This window comes from Cololabis saira, chromosome 16 (genome assembly GCF_033807715.1).
Source record: "Cololabis saira isolate AMF1-May2022 chromosome 16, fColSai1.1, whole genome shotgun sequence".
In the NCBI taxonomy this organism is placed as follows: domain Eukaryota; kingdom Metazoa; phylum Chordata; class Actinopteri; order Beloniformes; family Belonidae; genus Cololabis; species Cololabis saira.
In genome coordinates this window covers 24,777,650-24,794,607 of record NC_084602.1, presented here as the reverse complement: position 1 = coordinate 24,794,607, position 16,958 = coordinate 24,777,650, and positions in this window count along the sequence as shown.

Sequence of the window (16,958 nt, the reverse complement as noted above, 5' to 3'; positions counted from 1 at the left end):
GAGTATACACAATTTCATCTTAGTTATTTAAAGGTGTATTCTTCCTTTCAGTGTTTTATTATTGTTGTAATGATAATAATAAAGTGCGCTCCTTAGAAAATAGTTCTTGCATTACACTATTTCACCACTTGGGGGCACCAAAGCGACGTGAGAAAAAAACCTTTCAGCCTTTTTTTTTCTTCTAATATTTGATGATTTTGAATTAGTCATGAATGCTTGCTTTTTAAATTTGGCTATCCAATTTGCTATTTGTGTATTTATTACTCTTATTTCAATTAAAACAGGAAGAGAGACGCACATGTGGATCATTTTGTCCCATTTGTAGTTCACTTTAACAAGACTGCTTTTAATATCCATCCATCCATCCATTTTATATACCCGCTTTATCCTTTGCAGGGTGACGGGGGTCTGCTGGAGCCTATCCCAGACAATTTCAGGCGAGAGTTAGGGGTTCACCCTGGACAGGTCGCCAGTCTATCACAGGGCCACATTGATATACAGACAACCAGACACTACGGGCAATTTAGAATCACCAATTAACCTACTATGCATGTTTTTGGACTGTGGGAGGAAGTCGGAGTAACCGGAGGGAACCCACGCAAGCACGGGGAGAACATGCAAACTCCACACAGAAAGACCCCCCCGCCAGGCCAGGGACTCGAACCGGAAACCTTCTCGCTGTGAGGCAACAGTGCTAACCACTAAGCCACCGTGCTGCCATCTACTTTTAATATATTAACCTTAAATGTACACAGTGACTAAATTCTGATCAGCATGATCTTCTGTTTACGAAATATTTATGTTGTTGGCTGGTATTATAGGTTAGTGAGAGCTTTCGAGGCAGCCTGTGTCACTGACTCTGTGCCAATCCGCTGTGTCCCTTGGGCTGTACTCAGGGGCGAAAATCCTGTTTCATAGTTGGGGGGGACAATAAACAGTAAAATTTTAGAGAATAAATCCAGGGGGGGACAAGGAATAAAAGTTTTAGCCTTCCTTTATAACAGCATTTTGACATTTTCAACTCTATCTCGCAAACAGGCAGAAGACCTTTCTTAGAGTAATACAAAACAATGGTATTAGGTGGAAGGTGGCAATGACATAATACACTGCAAAAACCCAAAATCTTAACAAAAATATTTGTCTTATTTCTAGTTAAAATGTCTCATTTTTAGTTAAAAAAAAATCTCATTACACTTAAAACAAGACTCATCACTGGAAAAAACAACAATTTTCACCTGTTTCAAGTAGATTTTCACTTAAAATAAGTAGAAAAATCTGCCAGTGGAACAAGATTTTTTAGCTTGTAATGAGAAGATAAATCTTGTTGCACTGGCAGATTTTTCTACTTATTTCAAGTGAAAATTTACTTGAAACAGGTGAAAATTGTCAAATAACAAGTTATTTTTCTGGTGATGACTCTTGTTTTAAGTGTAATGAGATTTTACTGTTTATTATTATTTTCGATTTCGGTTTCGGCCACAAATTTTCATTTTGGTGCATCACTACTGAATACTACTGCATTGTTCCAAAATTATTAATTCTGTCTCAAATTATTCTAGGGGGGGACAGCTTTACTAATGGGGGGGACTTGTCCCCCCTGTCCCCCCCGGGATTTTCGCCCTTGGGCTGTACTTCAATTAATGAGTCTAACCCTATAATACATATTTGTCTGAAGATAATAAGAGTGCGACTTTCTGCTGTTGCAGAGACAAAGATTCAAAACAGGCATCTAATAATTCACATTTCCTTCAAGCCATACTGCAAGCAGCAGGTGATTAAATGTGCACTGGCATATTCTTGCTGCTCTGAATCAGTGTGTATCTTTCTATAGCTGTAATTCACTGTCAGGTACAGGAAGCCGTTTGGCTGAAATTATGTAGTGCTTCTTTGTTGCTTTGCAGCCATAATGACTTGTTGCCTTGTGTCAGGATGGCAGCGAACAGAGACCCAGTGAAAAAGGATACTCTCTGAGGCATAGCATCAGCTCCCGAGCCCAGAGCCTCGGTGACAGCTAATTTACTTTTATTTGAATGTGACACCCAGCTGCTGGGGAGTAACATCCCTGGTCTACCGGGATCCCTGCTTTCTAATACTGAATAATTTTGAGTATCATCGCTGGCTGAGAAAAACTGACAGGAAGAACACATGTTGAGCTGAGGAGAAGATGCCCTTGCAAAGGTTGTTGTTTTTCCATTGAGGCAGAAGAGGAAAGTACTTACCTTCACGGTTTAAAGTAGACATCATTAAGATAAATATATCAGACTAAAATCCATTTTTTACAACCTGACAGAAAATGTGAAAACATGTTTTATTGCAGTGAATGTCAGCCTGAAGGAGACTGAAAGACATATGCAGTATATTCTAAATGATTCAGTCTATGATTTATTACCGAGACGTCAGTGTATCATGGGAAAAAGGGTCACTTTTACATACCCATAAGTTAACTAAATCTGCTTTGACTAATGAACACTCTAAAACTAATTAGACAAAGATGTGGAGGAATCTTGCTCCCTCGATAGCAGGAATGGGACTCAGAAAACACACAGAGCACCACACAGGCAACATGAAGAAGAGCCACCACCCGAGCACCTGTAGGACACGACAACACAACAGCCCAACTAAACACACAAGATCTTTCCCTGATTATTAAATAAAGTTTGTTACAGTCTAATGATGGCTGGAGGGCCCCTCTGGGAGAGCAGGGAACAGAAACTCTTGTGGAGGAGCAGGACAGAGAGATAGAGACACACACACACACACACACACTTTGCTGAAATTTCCACAGGAGGCTTGAAAATTGAAGCCATGGTAGAAAAAGAATGTAATTAACCTTGACGGTAGCAGGGAAGTGTGGAGCCGTGCTAGACTTCAGCAAAGAGAAACACCTCTGATTAGCTGTGACCCTTTTTGGAGTTTAATAAAAATGTAGCTTTAGCGGGTCCATTGTGTTATGATAAGGAATTATATGTACCAATTCAGGTATCAGATAAAAATTAAAAAAATCCAATTATAAAGATTTCAAGTGATCTGACTTGCAGTGACACAAAATATCTATCTATCTATCTATCTATCTATCTATCTATCTATCTATCTATCTATCTATCTATCTATCTATCTATCTATCTATCTATCTATCTATCTATCTATCTATCTATCTATCTATCTATCCATCCATCCATCCATCCATCCATCCATCCATCCATCCATCCATCCATCCATCCATCCATCCATCCATCCATCCATCCATCCATCCATCCATCCATCCATCCATCCATCCATCCATCCATCCATCCATCCATCCATCCATCCATCCATCCATCCATCCATCCATCCATCCATCTATCTATCTATCTATCTATCTATCTATCTATCTATCTATCTATCTATCTATCTATCTATCTATCTATCTATCATGTGTAAAGTTTGCATCCTCTATTAATCCTGCTTTTGTTGTGTACAAATCATGTTACAGTTTTTCTCAGTCGCTTTGGTGCTATTCTCAGATCAGAATGAAAGTTCTCATAACTATTAGTTCAACCTCCACAACATGTAGTCCTTTGTCCACATCATAGTAGCAGTTTCTCCTTCCTCTGAACAAATTGCAAATGCTTTTGGACATGTATCAGTTGCTCTCATACAATTCTCTGCTGTTTTACAACATTATCATTTGTTTATGTCATGTCAGTCAAAATGAACTATACTTATGGACGCTGAATAGTCATTTCCTAAAAAACTAATAGTCCTCATTTCATTGCTTTAGTCATTACATACAAAATTGTTGAACAAGTTATCAAATTGTGTCAAGCTAATTTACTGTAATACCTTTGGTCCATATAATACACAACACCTGCTCACTTTTTTAGACTCTCTTTACAGGGATATAATCCCCGAGAATGAGAGGGGTGGAGGCCAACAGAGCAATTATGTCGTTGTATGGGATAATGTCCGTTTTCACCTTTCACCTCTGGTCAGGCAGTGGTTTGCTGCACATGATGACAGGATGCTGGTCGAGTATCTCCCTCCCTACTCCCCATTCCTTAATCCGATTGAGGAGTTTTTTTCTGCTTGGAGGTGGAAGGTTTATGACCGGCGTCCACATACACAAATGGCCCTGCTAGCAGCCATGGATGCAGCATGTGACGACATCACAGCAGATTCATGCAGAGGGTGGATTCGCCACTCCAGAAGATACTTTCCTCGTTGCATTGCAAGGGATGATATCCGTTGTGATGTAGATGAAAATATGTGGCCAGACAGACAGGAACGTCTGGATGTGCCAGAATGATTTACTGTACCTATGTTCAGTTAGAATATGTACTGCTATAGTGTATTGTTCACATTTGTGCACAGCTTTACCAAAAAGGTGTTTCTTATGTTTGTTCTACAGTAAATTAGTGACTGTAGTGTATTTTTCTTTTGCACAATGCTGTAGAATTGCAAAGAGCATACAGTAAAAATGTGAAACATACATATTCAGTGTCTTGTACTCAGTTACTCCCCTAACTACAGCAATGTGTAACTTTACTGTAGTTTTCAAATGGCTGTACAAGTAGTGTATAGTTCTGCCTTGAGCATTTTCAGGTAGTGTCACCAAGTCCTGACCTTTTTTTTTACATTAGAAAACTCTTAGAGAATATAGTGTCCTAATGAAAACATGACAAAGCCATTTGACTATCATGCTCATAAACGATGGTGACAGGACTTCTCATTTTGACGACACTGACAGTTTCATTGACATGAGTACTTGCTTTTGAGGGATAGACAATCCATTTTGAGCAAGTGACGCGCTTTTGCAGGTCATCCACTAGGTTTTGCAGTTTGTGATAATTGTTCTGAGAAATGCACTAAGTGTTGTGCAAATGTTAAGAGTGATCTGAGAATAGCACCAAAGCGACTGAGAAAAACTGTAAAATCATCTGAGCCCAGTGGGATTTAACAGCCTTAAATTTTTTTTTCTCCAAGTCCTCCTTTATTGAACAAAATACAGAAACCCAAAAAGAACAGAAAGAACCATGAGGATTAAAGAGTGCGTTGCAGCCAGGTGATCCATCTATCTATGTACTGTATATCAGGCACTGACCTGGGGCCTCATTTATAAAGCTTGCGTGCGCACAAAACAGGGCTTGAAAGATGTGCACGCCACCTTCTACGCAAAGGTTGGGATTAAAAAAAAAAAACTAACGGGAAAATGTGCGTATCTTTACGCAAACTTTGATTCTAGCGCACGAACATTTTGAAGATATAGGGAACTGGCGACGCAGGCGGTGAGGTGGTGAAATGAAGCCAGATTCATGTCATACTTTTAATGTCATCACATATCAGACTTGTAATATAATAGCGCTGATCGTGTCCCTCTGTGTTTGAAGCACAGCGTCAGTCAGGACATGTCCACTTCCAGCTGCGCCATGCGCTTGGTTCGCTCTGGTGCTGCTGGTGCTGCAGCCGCGGTGCAGGACACGCCGGGCCGGGAACCTCCTCATCACCCACCGCTTCCAGCTGTAGAGTGACTGAAGACATAACAAATAAGTGCCGGGCCACTCTCCTCTTGGCCTCCACCTTCAGATCACACCACTCCTTTTTTATTTCTGCCACAGATCTGTCCGTGGCACTCACAGCGTTTAGCGCAGCAACGACGTGCTGCCACTCACTCGCTTTCTTTTTGTTAGTGATGCCACTACTGTGACCACCAAATAATGAGGTTTTCTTGGCCTCCACCTCACAAGCATCTCTATCTCGGTCTCCGTGAAATTTAGTGGCACGGTGGCCTGGCTCCACACATGTCTCATTCATCCTGACGCGCAGCAGTGCAGGAAACAGGCTGCAGGTGGCGCTGCGCATGATCAGCAGGCTCATTCATATGCAAATACAGTCATCGAGTATTTTGCATTCACCATTCATGGTAAAAAGTGGGCGTGTAGAGGGCGGGATATGAGGCAAATTCACGTGCGCAACCGTCCAGGTGGACTGTGATTTATAAAGAGAGAATTGCGTGCAGATGTGCGTGCACACGGTTTTATAAATCAGGATTTTTTGTGCGTGCACCATTTTCGGCTTTCAGCGCACGTATACTTTTAGTATGAATCCTACGCACTCTTTTACAAATGAGGCCCCCTGGTACTTTGCAGCTGTGTGACTGGAACTACCGATACCAAGTCCAAGGAGATCTCAGTGCAAGCGAAGGAGAGCATCGTGAAGCTTACAGATCTGTAGTCTGGCAAATTTTTAAAAAGAAATAAAAGTGCTGGTCAACAATATCAGATGGCCTGGAAGACCAGAGGAGACAGCTGAAGTGGATGATTGTAAAATTCTTACTTTAGAGATGAAAAACCCACAATATCAGGGGAAGTCAGGAATACTCTGGAGAAGGAGACGGAAACTCAGATTTCCGTGCTGCCCACGTCCTCCAGGCTTTCAGGCAGTCATTAACAACAAAAGAATTTTCATCCAAGTATTAACAATGATGGTTATTTTTATAATTATGTCACTTTGTTTGAACAGCTTTGAGCCCTTGAAAATGGAGCTACTTCAACTAAAATGTCTGTTATTCCTAAATGACAAATGCCTATTTTGGGGAAACCTCTTAAAATGAAAGTCTACACTTTGTTCTTGATTGTTTTCCTTTCAATGACTGTTGTGGTGTATATTGGCAAAAAATCATAAAACCCTGTATGTCCAAATACTTGTGGACCTAACTGTACAAGTTCCTGGTGAATCTACAATTTAGAAAGTCTGAAAATGAACAACAAGTTTGAAATATTACAAATCAAAGTAGAAATTTAAGTGAACCTCTTTGGCTGTAACTTCATGGCAAAGCAATCTGCAAATATGCTGTGAAGTGGAATCATGTTATTCAGGTTGTTGGTTTACCAGACAATGGTTGCACACATGTATGCATACAAACAAACAGATGCACACCAGCAGCGTGCAGTGCTCCTCCGACTTGTTAGTCTCAGTCTCAATAACCCACATTACACGAAAATGAAGCAGGATGCAGCTCAGACGTGTGTGCTGTTTTGCTGATGTACAATTCATGTTAATACACTATTCCCCAGTGCAGCTGTCGAAATGATTTATGAGTAAATTTTTTTTTGCTTCCCCTAAAATTGCTCCTCAAGGTGCACTTTGAAGGAAGCGATGGAGGCAGAATCCAAAAGCAGGTCTAAAGACTGCTACCGAACTGAAATAGACACTTCATGTCAGCTCATATTAGATGTAAGTCTTACTTAAAGTTTAGAAGTTCTAAAACAAACCATCACAAGCCAAGAACTGGTGGCTTTAACTGTTGCATCTGAAAGAAGAAAATGCTTCAAAGACAGACCGTGGAATAGACAGCCTTTCTGATAAAAAGAAGAAAAAAAGAAGAAGTTATGCAGTGACAAAAAGAAGGAAAAGCCTAGATCGACAAGCGTAAAGAAGAACAGATGAAGGAACAACAAGAATACTCTTAACCGTCAGCTGAACCTCTGCAGCACCTCGCTGCCAAGAACAAGGAAAGTGAAGCAAATCATGGCTGCAGAAAAGGCACTGATACAAAGGTCAGATACAAGACGAGGGAAGGAGGAAATGGTGAGAATTCCTCATGAAGGTTAGAAGCAAAGACCAAATCAGCTGTTCTGGTCCGGTCAGGATCTGAACCCTCCAGATCCAACAGCTCCTTCTGTTGCTGCTCATTCACTAGCAAGGACCACACCATCAAAAGGATACGTTTAATTGATTTATTGATACGAAGATGATGACGATGACGATGTGAAGTTAAAACTCAAGTGTCCCTGACCTGGAAGGGATGAGCTGACTCCTCCTTCATCTTACTTGCCTTGGCCCTACATGAAGTACCAGAAAGAACTACGTATTCCCAGAACACCAAGGGCAAGATGGCCGCCAATTGGCTGATTCAAGGCAGCTGTTAAGAAATGGAAGTCTGTCTCACTTCATTCACACCCAAGCAAACGAATAGAGCGGAAAGCAGCCAGAAGGAATCGACAAGATCCTTTTTTTAAAAGACTCCAATACACCAATGGTCGGTGAATATATCTGTTCTTTTAGGCAACCAGAATACATACTTTGAATTGCTAAATTTGCTAATACTTACCTTGATTGGTTTACTTACCTGTCCTGATTTGTTTGTTAGTGTTTGTTTGAGTTCAAGCTGAACCACAGCAAACTTATGCCAGTATTGAACATTGATTGGATTTGGTTGTTTGCTCACTTTGAATAGTTAAAAGCTTAAATTATATAATTGAATAATTATTATGGTGAACAAGTTAATCTTAATGTTAAAAGTATAAAAGATAATGCAAAGTTGAAGGATACAAATGTTAAACTTTTGCTTTAAGTTCAATTTAAATTTCTTAATTACCTTTCTTACTTGCCTTCATACTCACCTTTCTCATTAAGCTAATTATACTTACCCTTTGACTTGCCTTTACTCTTATTTACCTTATAATTATTATTAATTAAGTGATTAACTAAATGATTGATTAAATTAAATGATTAATTCCTCTTGATTTCCCTTAAGTGGATAAAAAGGTTTTGACTTTACATTTTGATTTACTTGTTTAGACTCATTTTGAACAGTAAACAATTTAAAAGTTTAAAAATGGGGTTTAAAAGTTTACGGATTTAACTTTAAAAATAATACCTGTTTGAGTTAGTTGAATTTATTTGAACTTTTTTTCTTGTAAATACCTGATTACTCTGATTACTATTTGGAGATCAACTGGAAAGAAACCAACCAAGCCTAAAAGATGGATAAATAAAGTTGATCAATTGGAAATCCGAGTTGTCCTGGTGTCCTTTTCGGAGTCAACTGAGTGGAACTTGACAGACGATGACGATGACGATGATAATGACGATGGCGATGATGATCTATGGATCGGTCGATGCGTTGTGGGGAAGCTGGTAGGGAATCCGCCGCAGCGCCCGGGCAACGACGAACCCCCTAGGAATCTATGAGGTAGAGAAAGAGAGGGAAGAAGGAGAAGAGAAAAGGGGTGGGGGGGAGGGGTGCAGAGAATGAGAGCGAAGAGGAACTGAGGGTTAGGTTAGTATTTGAAGGTATGCCGGAAGAGGCGTGGTTGAGGCGTGGTCCTGCTCCTGAAACTCGCTGGTTAAGCTTCAATTCATATGAAGGCAGAAGATACAGCACACGTGACTGAAATCTGAAAAAAACATCATGTTGTCCAACTTTTGCAGGATACTTCCATCCATCCATTTTCCATACCTGCTACAGTATATCCTTTGCAGGGTCTCGGGGGTCTGCTGGAGTCTATCCCAGCTCATTTTTCAGGCGAGAGGCAGGGGTTACAGCCTGGACAGGTCGCCAGTCCATCGCAGGGCCACATACATACAAACAACCAGACATACTCACACTCACACCTACGGGCAATTTAGAATCATCAATTAACCTACTATGCATGTTTTTGGACTGTGGGAGGAAGCTGGAGTACCCGGAGGGAACCCATGCAAACACAGGGAGAACATGCAAACTTGCAGGATACTTAATACTTGAAAATGCTCTTTACGTTGCACATTTTGAAGTACTTAAACATTGTAAATAAGACTGGCCACAGCAGCTTTGTGGCGTTGTGGCTCCTTGGTTAGCAGCACTAAAGACAATGGACAACTGGCAGTTCATCAGCTTTGCAGACAGTTTTCCACAAACTGTGTGGCCATTTTTAACTTGAGGCAAACCATGTTTTTTTTTTTAACTAAAAGGTTTTGCAGGGGCTCATGTATTGCTGCGTTGCTTCACCTCTGCTGTTAACATGTTGAGAACTGAGGATATGAACAGATGTAGCGTTAAAAGAGAAATGTTTTTTAATGGCTTGTCGGTACATTAGCTTAGCAACAGTTTTTTTCTTTGCCGGTGCTTCAAATGTTTTCAGCTAGTGATAAATGAGGACTGCAGGGAAGCCAGAGTAACACCTTCACCAGGTTTAGACTGCTTCATTACATAACTGTCCTGCTGTAGTACAAGCATGAGTCTTCAAAACCTTTTATATCTCACTCAGCGTTGATGGACTATGTAATTTGCAATAATGCATCTCCACTATTGTCTGATAATAAGATGGATGGTCCCTGTATCTTTTCAACCAGAGAGTATGGTGCTCAGGCGACTCCATACACATGCAAAAAAGAGAAGAAAAGAAGAAAAAGAAAAGGCTGTGGTTGAAATAGTTGTAGGTGTTAGTTAAATTCAGAAAAGTTTCAATAATTTTAATGAAAGGAAGCTGTAGACAAATTAGTTTTTAACCTTGATTTAAAGGAACTGAGGGTTTCAGCATTCCTGCAGTTTTCTGGAAGTTTGTTCCAGATCTGTGGAGCATAAAAGCTGAATCCTTCTTCTCCCTGTTTGGTTCTGATTCTGGGGACACAGAGCAGACCTGAACCAGAAGACCTGGGAGGTCTGGGTGGTTGACATGGCAACCATCAGCTTCCGATGTGTTTTATTTCTAAACCATTCAGTGATTTATTCACTTCTATTCTAATATTCTCGGAAGTACAGGGATCCAGCTGTTGCTGTCTGATTGACTTTTTAGGCAGACCTGTGAAGACACTGTTGCAGTAATCAATTTGATTGAAGATAAACGCATGGATTAGTTTTTCAAGGTCCTATCATTGATCCTGGAGATGTTTTTCAGGTGATAGAAGGCCGACTTTGTAACTGTCCTGATGTGCGTGAAGGTTCAGCTCCGAGACCACGACTACACCCAGATTTCAAGCCTTATCAGTGGTTTGTGGCTACGATAACTAAAGCTGTGTGCTGACTCTTAAAAGCTCTTCCTTCGGTCTAAAAACAACTACCGGTACTTCAATTTAGTTTTTGTTAAACTGATGACAATTATGGCACGTCCACTCATTGATTTGTTCTAAGCATCTACTCAAAGCTTGTTTGGCCTCATTGTCACCTGGTGACATGATATTGTCTTTTTCTGTGACCTGTTTTACAGAATTGTCCCATAGGGGGCCTGCACTTTTTCTGGAAAGAGTCACTGCTGTTAATCTTACGCCTGGACCCAAAAAAAGGAAAAAGGTTTTCACGCTTCTGAGCCTAAGCATAGATTTTGGCAGCAGAATTGTTCTCTGCTGCCTGAAAATCAGGAAAAATCAATGTTAGTTTTCAGTTTAGTGGATTAATCGTTGGGTTCAATCATTTGAAAATAATGGATTTCTGTTTCTTCCCATGTTCGACACAACTTTTTGATCTGTTTGGGACCAGGTTTTTTTCAATAATAAAATGAACATTGACTTTAAATTAATATTCTTCTCGCATCACTCTTGTACTGTTAGGACTTTATTGTTTTTCTTTAAGCCAGCCCTCTTTATCTGCTGTTCTCCATTCATATATACCTGCTTATGGATGGCACTTTTGCACAGTATATCTCCAAACCATTTTAGTTTGCTCAAATGTGTGCATTCCAGCAGGAAGAGATTTAATGGGATTTTTATAGAGGTAGACATAATCTTAAAACTGTGAGGATATATTTAATAGCTGGAGCAGTGGTTTTTACATTAATACGTCAAGCACAGTTTGATAGCACATAAAAAAAGATAATACGCAAGAACAACTAAACGCCGGCTGAATGCACCTTTTTGAAAAGTGCCCGTATAAATTGGATTTAGCACTTAACCATTAGAGGAAGGACATAGAGGGAGCAGACTGTGCATGTATTTTTCTATGTTTCTGTTATTCTCTGATATCGATGGAGGTGGCTGATATATGTCATAATGTTTTGATGTCAAATTTCAAGTTAGAAACCCCACTGGGCCTGTAGTGTTCATATGGAGCATTAATGCCACCATCAAACCAAACTAGTTTCAGATTCCAATCAGGAAAAGCGTTTGAAACTCAACCGCTATGTGCGAGTTTTGATCATTTTAAATGAAGCCCCACGGCGCTCCAATACAGCTGGTGTATGTATAAAAAGCGGTTTGCTACTGCAGTGAGAGTGCATGACTGTCCCTTTACTCGCACCATCAGTTGCCCACAGCTGTCCATCATGGCTGGCTGAAACAGCCACATGACTTTAATGATGGCCAGAAGGCTGTTTTAAGAGGCCGTTAGCGGCTGCCGGTCAACAACTCTCTATCGCTTCCCGCAATGATCCGAGACACAAGGATGAGCTCAGTGTGGTTTCGCTTCAATGGCTGGAGGGTGCAGCAACTTATGAACCTGACACATCATAACTGCACATAACCCTTGATATCACTTACGGCGCAGAAGTAATGCATCACTCAAAGGTCAGAAGTACAGATGGTTCTATCATTTCTTTTTCTGCAGCTGCTTTAAAGGTCAGCCTGTGGGTAGAAAAAGTGGAAAAGGCAGGCTGTCGCGTTGCTGCAGGATGGATGAATCCAAGTGCAATCGGAATGTAGCAATTTTAGTTTTAACACCAGCTTTTGCATTATTATGTGTCCTTGGAACAAATGAACTGAGAGACAGATGTCGACAAAGATTTCAGAGAGCAGGTGGATGTCGATTTGTTCCGTGAAATGAAGTGAATCAGAGTTACTGTCAAGCTCGTGGTGCTGCTTTCCCTACGAGGAAAAACATTATATTAATCAGCTTTAGTAAAATGCATTTCTTTTTATTTATTCAGAATGTGTTAGTACATCTGTTGAAAGGTGAATTTGCAACACTTTTGAACACATAATACGCTTTGTCTGTCTGTCTAATGTGTAAAGACCAAAATAGCTTGTATCAGTGCAACACCACAGTGTATGACTGGTTTTATTTGTAGGTCCATGATTCACTGTCATCATCAAATATTATCCCACTGAGCCCAAACGTCTACAGTATGACTTGTGAAAGTTAATTTAGGTTAACTTGACAGAGAAGTTCAACACACCTTAAATAAACTCTCCACCATCTGTGAGCAGTCAGCCCACAGGGAGCAGCCAACTGTTTGGATAAATGTGATTTGATGCTTTCATCTCTATAGGTGTCCCAGGAGACTGTCCATTAGCACCGGTGCCACTTCTGTCAGAGCAGGATGGTGACAAGGGAACAAGTTCATCTTTATCTCTTTATGTTTAGGTTTGAAGCAGAAAATAAAACAGACACGGACCCATATTGTTCTTCAGTCAGGCATCTTTGTCATTAACAGAGCTGTTCTCAAGGTTAATTCTACCGATGGACATATCGCTTCAGAAACGTGACAGACCCACAGTCCTTCTGTGCCTCAGAAACTGCATGTGCACAGACAATATAAGCAGACAGCTCCGCGCAATGCTGCCGCAGTTCTTCATTTATGAATCGCTTTGCTCAGGATCCTCTCTCGTCATGTCAGAAAAGCTCAAATTCTCAGCACACAGTGGAATCAGGGGATTGATGCACCGACACGAGGGCAGAGAGGGCAAAGAGTGCATCCTTACCTACTTTAAATTGCAGTGCTTTTATTTGTTGTCTGCTGTAATTTCGATAACTATTCTAGGAGGGGTGTAACTTTGGACATGCACAGTAATGTAATTAACTTGCAGGAATTTCTGACACATACGGCAACAAACTGGAATGTAAAAAGGACAGGAAGCAAAAAGCAGCATAATGAGCAAAACAAGGTCACAGTGCCATCTCTGTGTTTACAACAGCATTTGCAGAAGTCTGCAGCCAACTCTGGATTGTCACTTGTAAACAGACACACAATTCTTCATTACATATTTGCTTATAACACAAGTACGAACACCTCTCTCAAACAAGTTTTGATGGGAATTCTTCTATTTTGTAGAAGATATTGCTTTCAAAGATGTAATCTCATCTTGTCATATTATTGTTAGGTCTGATGTCCCTTGATTAGTGATACAATAACTATAATTCACAATACTACTTGTGACTATTCTGCAAAATAGCACATCATTTCTTTTTATATTTCACCTCCTTTTAATTTTTTAAAATAATTCTCCATTTTAGGATTTGTCAAAAATGTGAGCACAAAATATATATACCGGTGTATATATATTTTAAAAATGTTTCAGATGTTTCTGTCTTTGTTTTTTCAAGGTTGATTTATGTATGTTGCTTTAGCTTTTGTATACTTTACTGCTTTATGTTATTTTAGTGTTTGCATCATGCATGGTTTCATTTGTTGGCCTCCATCGTGTTTGCTCTTGGTTCATGCTGCAGACTGCACAGAAAGAACTAGACAAACCCTTCTATGACGTGTTTATAGGCTCCTGAAAGCTGACTTTGAAGTCCATTCTCCACACTTCTGGAGGACACCCTTTTGGCAAAAGCTGACTCCGTCTGACCCCGGTTAATCAAGAAATGGGCAAACGGGCAGGAAGAGCAAGCCGGCTGGATTCCTCGCTGGAACGTGCCCACCTACCTCAGCTACCGTGATGGAAATTTGTTATTTCACTCACACTCTGAGTTCTTTATGAGTACCGGTACACTCAGTTCCTGTTATGAGACGAAGCCTGCGCCTGAACGTCTGGGTTCAGCTGGCCTATGCAGCTGCCAGGATTTCATATGCGTTTTACCTCATAAGGTATAGCCCCCAGTGGTCATTTGGATAAATTGCAACTTTCTTTATTTCCCTAATATAGCTTAGACTTGAAAATTAAATGACGCTCTTTGTTTTATAGCAAGTTTCATAGCAGCTCACCTCTCCCGATTATACTTTTTATTTTATTTTCATGCCATCCTCCTTCTGCCCTTGACTCTTGTCCTTGCGTCTCTCAACACTTACAAATGTGCCTCTTGTCTCTGATTTTCTTACATACTTGCTTGGCATCACAACTTGGCAAGCTACAGGAACCTTTACATGGAGCTGTGCCATAAAGTGGCTTTAATTTTGATTTTAATTTCCTCAGCAGTAACAATCAGCAAAGTAATATAAGCATCCCTGCTGAATTCTGGCTTTCTCTTCAGGTTCACATTCACCCCTTCCTCCCTCCTCGTTGTTACTACGGTTACCTTAGTGTCGTGTTTTTTTTTGTTTTTTGTTTTAACCTTTTGCAAAAAACTGTTTATACAGTGACACATTTACACGAGAAGAAGCCACTCAGATGGTCATCCTGATTTTTCAGTTATGTAACTGCAGATAATCTGTTTATGGCACATACAGAGTAAACACAACATGCCCATCATGCGACACTGGCTGCACATGTCGCTCACAGAGATTACCATTTAACACTGAAGATTTTGTTTGCACATCATCCCATTTTCTTCAGGTTTTTTTCTTTATTTTTTTGATGAGGAGATGGCTGGAGAATGGGTGGATGTTTGGATGGATTTGTTCTTTAAGGTAGAATGCATTACCCTTTTATTTATTTATTTATTCATTATGACACTTCAAATTCAAACACAGCTGTCAAAATTCGGGCTCTGATGCAGATTTTATCACTTGTGGCATAACAAGGAATGGGTATGTCCTTCAGAAGTTGGTGGACACAAAGATATAACAGTACCATGTATAGCACATGATATTATAGCAACATCTTTGTTTGTACTGTGTTCATGGCTGACAGGATATGAAGCATTAGGGCTTTTTACATCTCTTTCCCTTCTGTATTTTTTACAGAACTGCATTGACAACTATTGAATAGAATATCACACACTTGGTAAATGTGTTGTTATGGCTTCAGCGCAACCACAGACATGTAAAATTGATAACATTCCGATCAGCCACAGCCGTACTCTATGTTAAGTGATGCTTACGCTATTTTTATATTGATGCAGAAGAAACACAGCCACAGGAACACAAACACAAGAAAAACCACAGCTGACAAGAAAACTTTGCAGGAAAATATGGAAAACTCACAATATGACTGCAAAGACTAAAAGTTGGATGTTATTATCATCACTGTGAACATGTGTGGATCTAAGCTCATGCACATGTCATAAAACTGCTTTAGGTTTGTGTACATTTTTAAAGGGTGATGCCTGATGATGCTACTTGTTGGTTATGCAAATAGTAACAGCATCTAACCAAAGCGCTATAAAACAAAAGCTACTTGAATATAGTTTAAGTTGGAAAAAAACAAACTTTTTTGTTGATATCTGGCCAAATTCAGACTCTCATTTCCTTGAAATGAAGAAGTTCTTGGGGTTTGTCCCTGTTCTTTGTTTTTTTTCTTCTTCTTCTTTTTTGTTGATATTTTTGTGTGCAAATTGGACATGCTGGTGTCTAATAGAAGTTTACTGGCAGTTTACAAGACCACAGTAAAACAGCACCCCACCCCCTGACACTCAATGTCATGTGAAAAAGAGGTTATTATAAAATGGATGAGAGATTAAACAGGAACTGATTAAATCTCCATCTGAGACATCATTCAGCCTTAATGAGCACTTCAATAAAATATGGATATGCCAATAAAATATGTATAGTCCCAGCAGGCCCTGGTCTTAAAGTGGCTTAACTTCAGCTCCCTCTCTAAAATCCCCAATAAAGTGTTTAGTGGGTGCACAGGTCTGTTTTGTCGACTAAAAGTCACAAATGTTCAAATGAGACTTTAGTCAGTGAGGACAAAATCTGTGTGACACTTCCTTTGTGGGTCAACAGGCTCCAGTTACCTGTGCCTGTAATATTCTCGTAACATCCTGCAGATCGCTTCTGCTCCTCTCTCGACAATGAGAATAAATAACACACCAATAAATCTGAATTACGGGTATAGTCAAACAAACACTGCATTACAATGAATTGTGCATATCAAGGCATCTATTATTTTGTTTAACGAGCAAAAGAAATGTCAATTATGCTGCTGATATGTTTTCATGAATTGTCTTAAGTGATCTCAACTTATGCAGAAAATTTCAATAATCACTTTTACAATTGTTTTTTAATATCATGAGGTTGTTTTATTTTTCATAACTATGCTGGTATCCTGTTGCTATTGTTGATTTGCTTAACAATTACTTAGTGAAAGGGAATAACAATAGTCCTGTAACAAATAAAACATGACCATGTTAGGGTGAACAAGCAAGTGAGTCTTATATCAGATTTTGGAAAAGTTGCGAAACA